A 9509-nucleotide genomic window follows, 5' to 3' on the forward strand; every position below is an offset into this window, starting at 1 on the left:
AAGGAATGGTGTCTGTCTTCATGGCTTAGGAAGCCGTGAGACATCCCCCAAACTCCTGCTCCAAAGAATATGTTCATTCTAAGTAGTATATACACAAGAGTTAAGACACTTTAGTAGGGGCCAGCATAGTGGTTCACACCTGTAATCCCAGCACTTTGGGAGGCTGAGGCGGGCGGATCACTAGGTCAGGAGATCGAGACCAGCCTGGCCAACATGGTGAAACCCCGTCTCTACTAAAAATACAAAAATTAGCCTGGCGTGGTGGTGTGCACCTGTAATCCCAGTTACTCAGGAGGCTGAGGCAGGAGAATGGCTTGAACCGGGAGGCAGAGGTAGCAGTGAGCTGAGATGGCACCACTGCACTCCAGCCTGGGTGACAGAGACTCAAAAAAAAAAAAAAAAAGGCATTAGCAGGTGTCTCTGAAACAGGAAAAGTTCCCCTGTCCCTCGCAGGGCATGCAATGGGATGTGACTCGCTGCTCAAACCTCGAGGGGAGCACACAGATGGGCATGCTGGGGGGCTCTGACCCCACGGCAGTATCCAGGGGTGAATGTTTATAGCTGAAGCCCCAGTGGGTATGTGTTACAGGATGCTCTTTTAGTTTTGCCGTCAGTAGGTGGCTTGTGTTAGTCAGCTCAATGGAACCTCTGTCTCATCGCAAGGACAGAGGGCTTTCTGTATCCTGGTGTTCTTGCCTTGGTGTGCCGGAAGAATCGGATCACACCTGCACTTGGAGAATGAGTTCAAGGTTTTATTGAGTGGAAATAGCTCTGAGCAGATGGGGGAAGCCAGAAGGGGATGGCGTGGGAAGATGTTCCCCTGGAGTCGAGCTGCTGAGCAGCCAACTCCTCTCTGACCACCCCAGTTAAACTCCGAGTCTTTCTGCTGGTGGGTGCCCTGAGGGCCTGCGGTGCCTATCAATGTGCTCTTGACGTCCAGCCGCCTGTGTGTTTGCCTGCTAGGGTCTTGGGGTTTTTATAGGCACAGGATGGGGATGTGGCAGGCCAGAGTGGTCTTAGGAAAAGCAATATTTGGGCAGGAGAACAAAAATCCCTGTCTTCATCTAGGTCTGTGGGCACGGGTCGGGGGTAGAGCCCTAACCAGAGACCATGCCCCCCTCTACCCAGCACTTCCCTTCCCCCCTTCCGTAACATTTAAAAGGACCACACCCTTCTCTTCCCAGCACTTCCCTTCCACATCACTTCAACATGAGGGCCCACGAGGTGTCAGGGGCTACAAGGATGGAAAGACGTTGTCTCTGTCCTGGGAAGCATGATAATCTAACAAGGCAGATAAAGGCTACATTGGAAATAAGCAGAAGGCACAGTGGGCTCCACGGAGGAAATGCATCACTTTCTTCTAGGAGGAAAGGAACAAAGGGTGAAGGATAAGGAGGCTCACCTGGCGCACAAGTAGGGGAAGCGTGTTGAGAAAGAGGCAGCAGAGTCTCCCAGCCCTGAGAAGAGACGGCATGGGGCCAGGGGTCACTCTGACCACTGGGACAGGGCACTCACAGGAGAGGACCTGTGGGCGGGGAAGGTGGAGTGGTGGGGACCTGGAGGGTCCACGTTGCATCAGATGCTGCCTCAGTTGCTTCCTGGCTCCACTCTTTTTGGGGTGGAGAACTGGCTTTATCTCACCATGCTATCTTCTGACTCTCCTGTGTTTGCTTCACGATGGTCACAGCTAAGCTTGTGAAACTCAAAAACCCCAAAGCGAAACCACCTCTCTTTCTCCTACAGACACAGAGCCAAGCACATATAAGTCCAAAGTATCCTGGCTGGCCACTTCACTGCCGTGTCCGAGTTTAGAAATGTGTTGAAAAGGGCAGCTGACCTCTGTTCTTCTGGGTACCTCTGTACCTTCCCTTCCCTGGGCAAATGATTCCCAGCTGTGAAGGTTTGTGCCTGAATATGGTGGAGGAGATCTCAGGCTGAGGAGGAAAGTGTCTCTTCACAGAGGCAGGGGAGGGGGTGACTATGGAGACCAGTCACACGAATTCCAACCCCAGCACCAGTGTTCCTGGAGTGTGATGCCAACAAACTGCCTTCTGTGCCTCAGTTTCTACATATGTCAAATGGGACAGTAATTCCAAATAAACCACTGCAGGAGTTTTTTATTTAGGTTAAGTTTCTTTATTTAGATTTGAAGCAAGCTCTGTGCAGAGAAGGAGCAAGCAGTCCAGGGAAATAGTTGGAAGGGAGGCTGAGAGTGGGAGGGTGAGAACCCGGCAGCCCAAGCAACAGGGAGGGAGTGGAGAGCAGAGCAGAGTGCCTGGAAGCAATGAATCCACCTTTGCAAAATGATGACAGTAAGAGAAACCTAACATAGCTAACGCTATCTCACTTCTACCTCCAAGCTTTTCTTGTTTATTACTGGGTATAGACTAAGCTAACTTTGAAAGGACTTTAGTTCATGGTTTCACCATAAAGCAAGGATGGTAATAACCCTTCCCAAAACTAAACTGCCTTTGTAAAACTAATGAAAGTCCACAAGGTTAGGATCATGAGTGAGTTAAATGGAACCAGCCACTGTTCTGGAGGTCAAAAGATTTGTAATGTCCCCAATTACTCCTGTAGATAACATCATTACTGTAGAACCTAAGATTTTTATAAAGGTGTTTTTCTGACTTTTGCATTTCTGACAACTGACTGACTCCACCGGGTCCTGTGGCCTCCACCTGGAGGGGCATGAAGACCACTTTCCCCACCCCTGTGATTTCATCCCCAGCCAAGTAGCAGCAGCACCCATTCCCTAGTCCCCTGCCCACCAAATCATCCTTTAAAAAACAGTCTCTCAATTTCGGGGGAGACTGATTTGAGTAATAAACCCCAGTCTTCTGCTTAGTTGGCTCCATTTATTCAACTATTTCTCTATTACAATACTGCTGTCTTGGTAAATTGGCTCTATCTGTGTATCCTGCAAGACAAACCCATCAGGCGACTACAGTAAAAGAGGCTGGGTTCCAAGAATGCTGGGTTGGAAATGACCAGGCTTGCCCTGAGAGCTGCTACTGCCCCAGGATTCTTGTGGTCTCAGCACCTCAGGCAAGGGAGATGGCACCAGAGAGACCCTCAGGTGGCACCTAACCCTTGCCCTGGAGTTTGTCCTATCTTCCTCCAAATGTGATCATGTCCTTACTTAGACAGGAAGGCTGAGAAGGGAGGAAGGCCCTCTGGGGGCTTCCTGTGGCTTAGCTGGGGGCACCTCTGAAGGTTCAGAGACATGGTCCAGCAGGACAGAAGCCAGCAGTGGACAATGCAGCCTGATGCAGAGGGGTGTGGGGTGGCATTCGGCTATTCTAGGAGGGTCAGGTCCTTGTGCCTTGGAAGAGACCAGAGCTACCCCTCCACCTCCATGCTTGTTCTCTCCCTCTGCCCAGGGCTGCTTGGCTGTGTTCTCTCCTTCTGCCTCTCTGGCGCTGCTTGGCTGAAAGAAACCACTACCATCCATTTGTCATCCAAATGTGCATGGGGCATTTCCTACCTGTTTCCTCTGTCTCTCAGAAGTGGACAGATTCCCCTCCATTCCGTCTTCTCACCACCACCAGACTCTCGTCCTTTCCTCCAGCCCCCACCCCGTCCCTACAAGCCAAGGCTCTCCCCTCAACATACCTCCATGTTCCACTCTGCCTCCTGGCTGCCAAGCCTAGGCAGGGTCTTCCTCTGGTTCTCACCCTCCTCAGCCACTCTGGTGAATGAGACAGGAGGCTATGGTGGTTCTGGTCCCCTGGGGAAAACTCTCTTCTTTTAGGTGTTCATTGTCATCCTGAATTTGTTTTGGCTTTTCTCACCGTTTCTTTTCCATTTTCTTCTTCTTCTTCAAGGCCCAGTCTTTGCTCCTCTCTTCACCTGCCCTGTCTCACATTTTCCTATAGCATCCACTGCTTCTCTGACAGCATTTCCCCACTATGTTCCTTAGGGATCAAAAGAATAGAAAATGCAGCTTCACAGGCAGTTGAGAGCTGCATTTCCACCTGTGATCCACACTTTAGGTAGCAGGGTCTAGAAAACAGGTGCCATGCAGACATCTGAATTCTCTACTCAGAAAGCAAGAAGCATTTGGGATTTACTTGTAGTTTAGAATGAGACTGCCTGGGAGAGGGAGACAGCAGGAGCCTGGGAGACTTGGAGAGAGACAGTTAGAATGGCTACAGGCCTTCCCAACAATTTGAAATCGTTTGCACTGTGCGGGCGTGGGGGAAAGCCTCACTGCTGCTTCTCCCTCCAATTCAGGAACATGTGCCATGTATTCAGTGTAGGACCAAAGCAAGACTACAAACAGAGGGTCCTATACCATGTGTCTAAGTATCTAGAAGTTACTAAGGTAACAACTTGGTTAAAAAGTTATATATTATATCCTATTGACTTGAAAAATACACCTTCACAGAGACCTGGATGTCCTGGATTGAACTGAGAAGCTTCTGAATCCTTGGACTTTCGGCTGAATTGAGGATTCAGGAGGACAGGCCCCAGATTCCTTCTCTGCCCATCCAGCCCTGACTGGCACTGGGAAGGGCTCAGTATGGACGTGTGGACACTCCGGCCCAAACAGCTGACCCACCAGAGAAATGCTGTCATATCTGGCTTAATTCCACCCATTGGATTATATACGTTCAGCAAAAACAAACATAATAATAATAATGATTATTTTTTGTTTGTTTTTTGAGACGAAGTCTTGCTCTGTCACCCAGGCAAGAGTGCAGTGGCCAATCTCGGCTCACTGCAACCTCTGTCTCCCTGATTCAAGCAATTCTCCTGCCTCAGCCTCCTGAGTAGCTGGGATCACAAGTGCCTGAAACCACATCTGGCTAATTTTTGTATTTTTAGTACAGACGGGGTTTCACTATGTTGGCCAGGCTCTTCTCAAACTCCTGACCACAGGTGATTCACCAGCCTCAGCCTCCCAAAATGCTGGGATTACAGCTATAAGCCACAATGCCTGGCCTGATAATTGTTTTTTAAAGGAGAGGGGCAGAACTTTCCATAAGCTTATGCCTGAAATGAGCATGGGCAAAGACATACAAATCTGCTGTTAGTCTCTTAGTCGGTTTCCACTCTTATTTGCCTTGCATCGAGGGAGTGTTAAAAATACATCTTTTTTCCAAAAATGCCTTCTAAATGCAAGTCAATTTCATTAGCTGGTGCTTAACAGAAGAAAGCGCAATCTATTCCCCTGCTGAAGACAAGAAATGTGGCTTTTTGTTTTTTCTTAGAGATGGGGCCTTGCTATGTTGTCCATGCTAGAGTGCAGTGGCTATTCACACATCCAAACACAGGTCACTACAGCCTGGAACTCCCGGCCTCATGCAATCCTCCCACCCCAGCCTCCTGAGCAGCTTGGACTACAGGTGCATGCCACTGTGCTCAGCTAAGAAATGAGTTTTATTGTTGTGGGATTTCTGGAAACACAGTTTGTTAGATTTTAATATAACAATAACATCTTCTTAAGAGATTTTCTTTCTTTCTTTTTATTTTTTTGAGACAGAGTCTCACTCTGTTGCCCAGGCTGGAGTGCAATGGTGCAATCTCAGCTCACTGCAGCCTCTGCCTCCCAGGTTCAAGTGATTCTCCTGCCTCAGCCTTCCAAGTAGCCGGCATTACACGTATGCGCCACCACCTGGCTAATTTTTGTATTTTTAGTAGAGACAGGGTTTCACCATGTTGGCCAGGCTGGTCTTGAAATCCTGACCTCAAGTGATCCACCCACCCCAGCCTCCCCAAGTGCTGGGATTACAGGCATGAGCCACCATACCCAGGTTTCCTTAAGAGATTTTTAAGGGTAATTTTGACTATGCTCAATATTACCTTATACATGGCCCTATATAATCAGAACAGTTTTTTAGAAACTATACCAAAATAGGATGACCCAGGAGAGCCACCAGAAACAGAAGAACAGATAAAAGGCTGTTATTTCTATAACAGGAAATAACAAGTCTTGAGTAGGATGGTGGTTATAGGGCTGGGAAGGTATAGGTGTCAGAGATCACAAAGAAATACTCAACAGAGCTTGGACATGAGTTACAGATGAGAGTCAAAAAAAAAAGGAAGAGGTCACTGCTGTCAAGTTTTAAGCTTGGATAACTTGGAGAATGGTGAAACAAAGAGCAGAAATGAGTCGGGAGGAAGACCTGATTTCTGGGAGGAGGATCTGAGGAGTCTAACCGCACACAATTTGAGTTTCAGGGGCTGGTGATTCATGCAGGTACAGAGGATTCACAGCCACCAGGAAATGCAAGGCTAGAGTGGGCAGGGAGGCCAGCATTAGAAATGGTGCAGAGATGATGGCTGAAACCATAACAGATACAGTCTGTGAAAGAACAGTAGAAACAAGAGATACCTGGCTGGGCACGATGGCTCATACCTGTAACCCCAGCACTTTGAGAGGCCGAGGCGGGTGCATCACGAGGTCAAGAGATCGAGATGAAAGTCCATCTCTACTAAAAATTTTTTTTGTATTACCCCAGCTAATACAAAAAATTAGCTGGGCATGATGGCAGGAGCCTGTAATCCCAGCTACTCAGGAGGCTGAGGCAGGAGAATGGCTTGAACCTGGGAGGTGGAGGTTGCAGTGAGCCAAGATCGCACAATTGCACTCCAGCCTAGACAACAATAGCAAGACTCCATCTCACACGAGAGAGAGAGAGAGAGAGAGAGAGAGAGCGAGAAAGACCTAGGGCAGAACCATGAAATGTGGTCCCAGTTAAGGATGGGACTGAAGCATGAGAGGGCCAAGGATGCAGAGAAGAACCATGTCTGGGGCAGGAGCAAACCTGCCCTCTTTTAAGCCATCCTTGGTGTTGATGGCGAATGATCTTCCCAATTCTAGTCAAGTCATTCCCATGCTTTACAAACTACCCAGAGAATGAATTCCTTAGGATGATGGCAAGACCTCCCCCACTCTGCCCCACATTCCATTTCCAGCTGCATCTGCAAGCCATCCCAGGCACACTAGGCACTTTCACCTCTCTCAACATTTTCCCCCAACTTTGCCTCTGCTGGGAAGGTCCTTTGCTACCTGGCACATTTCTACTCAGCCTCTGCTGTCCCACATTCTTCCCACCTCCTCTGTATAGCCCCTCATAGCTACCCACCTCAGGTGGAAATAATTGGGTCCTTCAGCTTTCCCACCTCTACTCTGATGTTGCGCTTTTAAAATCATTATCACTTTGTCTTATTACATATGACTTCTTTTATTTTATTTATTTATTTTCTTGAGATGGAGTCTCATTCTGTCGCCAGGCCAGAGTGCAGTGGCTCGATCTTGGCTCACTGCAACCTCCACCTCCCAGGTTCAAGCAATTCTCCTGCCTCAGCCTCCCAGTAGCTGGGACTACAGGTGCACACCACCATCCCCACCTAATTTTTGTATTTTTAGTAGAGACAGGGTTTCACTATGTTGGCCAGGATGGTCTCCATCTCTTGATCTTGTGATCCGCCCGCCTTGGCCTCCCAAAGTGCTGGGCTTACAGGCATGAGCCACTGCACCCGGCCACATATGACTTCTTTCCGATTGAAGCCTGAGATCGAGCAATCCAGAGTAGGCAAGCAAAAAAAAAAAGCCAACAAGAAAGCAGACAGAAGAGAGCAGAAGCCAAGGGAAAGATAGGTCTGCGGACGGAGGAGAAGGAGGGGTCAGATCAGAGGCTAAGGTAGAAGTGAGCAACGCTGGAGCACAGTACCACTACCAGGAGACGCGGGAGTGGGTAACAGTTTGGGCGACACTCTTGGCAGCTGGTGGGAAAGGCTTCTAGAAGCTTCCAGAAGCTCTGCCCTGGAGTTGGCACACTAGTCTTCTCTCCTGGGATTTGATAACATAATTGTCTGATTCACTTGGGCTTTTCTTTCTTTGACTTTTCCAGATTCGGTCACATCTCCGAGACTCCAAGTAAAACCTGTGTCCAAACGTCTTATAGGATGCTCCCAGGAACTGCTTGATCCTCATTTTTGAAACTTCAAGTGCTGGCTAAGTAAGGGGATGTATTTATTAGTCCATTCTCGAAGAGTTATAAAGAAATGTCTGCGATTGGGTGATTTATAAAGAAAAGAGGTTGAATTGGCTCACAGTTCTGCAGGCTGCCCAGCGAGCATGGCTGTGGAGGCCTCAGGAAAGTAGCAGCAGGTGAAGCGGGAGCAGGCACTTGCTTTGTCGCTCAGGCTGGAGTGCAGTGGCACAATCATTGCTCACTTCAGCCTCCAACTCTTGGCCTCAAGTGATCCTCTTGCCTTAGCCTCCCAAAGTGCTGGGATTACAGGTGTGAGCCACCGCACCTGGCAAATACTTTATAATTTCTGAAGCCAACATATAAACAAATGCAATAAAAGTTACCTAAATAAGTGGCTCTTTTTAGAAATAGTTTGGAGGAAATAATTCAATACCTCTTATTTATAGTTTTGTAATATTCTTTTTAAATGCTTCTTACAATATCTTGAAAGTTAAGATCTTTCAAAGAAAAATTTGGAAAGTGTCCTGGCCTGAAGTCATCAGGTTTTAGAAATCAAGTTTTTAAAACATCTTAAAAAGCTGTGTCTTTAGTATGCAATATTTAAACATTGCCTGCAATTCCGGAATAACAGTAACCCTAACGATAGATATGGTTGAAAAAGGTAGCCAGGTCCAAAAGAGAAACTGCTTTGGGGGAAAATGGCAAACCCATTGTTCTGCATAAACCGCTGGCTTTTCTTTAGCCTGAGTGAGAGGCTTGAGGACAGGGAAGTGTCCAAAGGAGTTTCTCAGTTGATAATCCCCTAGCAGAGAGGTTGAGTTACGTGCATCTCCCTTGACATGGTTTGGATCTGCGTCCCTGTCCAAATCTCATGTGCAGTTGTGACCCCCAGTATTGGAGGTGGGGTCTGGGTGGTGACTGGATCATGGGGGCAGTTTCCCATGGTTTGGCACCGTCCCCCCTTGTTACTGACATCCGGTGGTTTAAAGGTACATGGCCCCGCCCCCTTCTCTTGCCTGCTCCCGCTTCACCTGCCGCTACTTTCCTGAGGCCTCCACAGCCATGTTTGCCTGGCAGCCTGCAGAACTGTGAGCAAATTCAACCTCTTTTCTTTATAAATCACCCAATCGCAGGCATTTCTTTATAAATTACCCAATCGCAGGCAATTCTTCGAGAATGGACTAATAAATACATCCCCTTACTTAGCCAGCACTTGAAGTTTCAAAAACAAGGATCAAGCAGTTCCTGGGAGCATCCTATAAGATGTTTGGACACAGGTTTTACTTGGAGTTTTGGAGATGTGACCGAATCTGGAAAAGTCAAAGGAAGAAAAGCCAAGGTGAATCAGACAATTATGTTATCAAATCCCAGGAGAGAAGACTAGTGTGCCAACTCCAGGGCAGAGCTTCTGGAAGCTTCTAGAAGCCTTTCCCACCAGCTGCCATCAGTGTCGCCCAAACTGTTACCCACTCCCGCGTCTCCTGGTAGTGGTACTGTGCTCCAGCGTTGCTCACTTCTACCTTAGCCTCTGATCTGACCCCTCCTTCTCCTCCGTCCGCAGAC

The sequence above is a fragment of the Aotus nancymaae genome, unplaced genomic scaffold (assembly GCF_030222135.1).
Source record: "Aotus nancymaae isolate 86718 unplaced genomic scaffold, 86718_ANA_hifiasm-v0.15.2.pri h1tg000032l_0, whole genome shotgun sequence".
Taxonomy (NCBI): Eukaryota; Metazoa; Chordata; class Mammalia; order Primates; family Aotidae; genus Aotus; species Aotus nancymaae.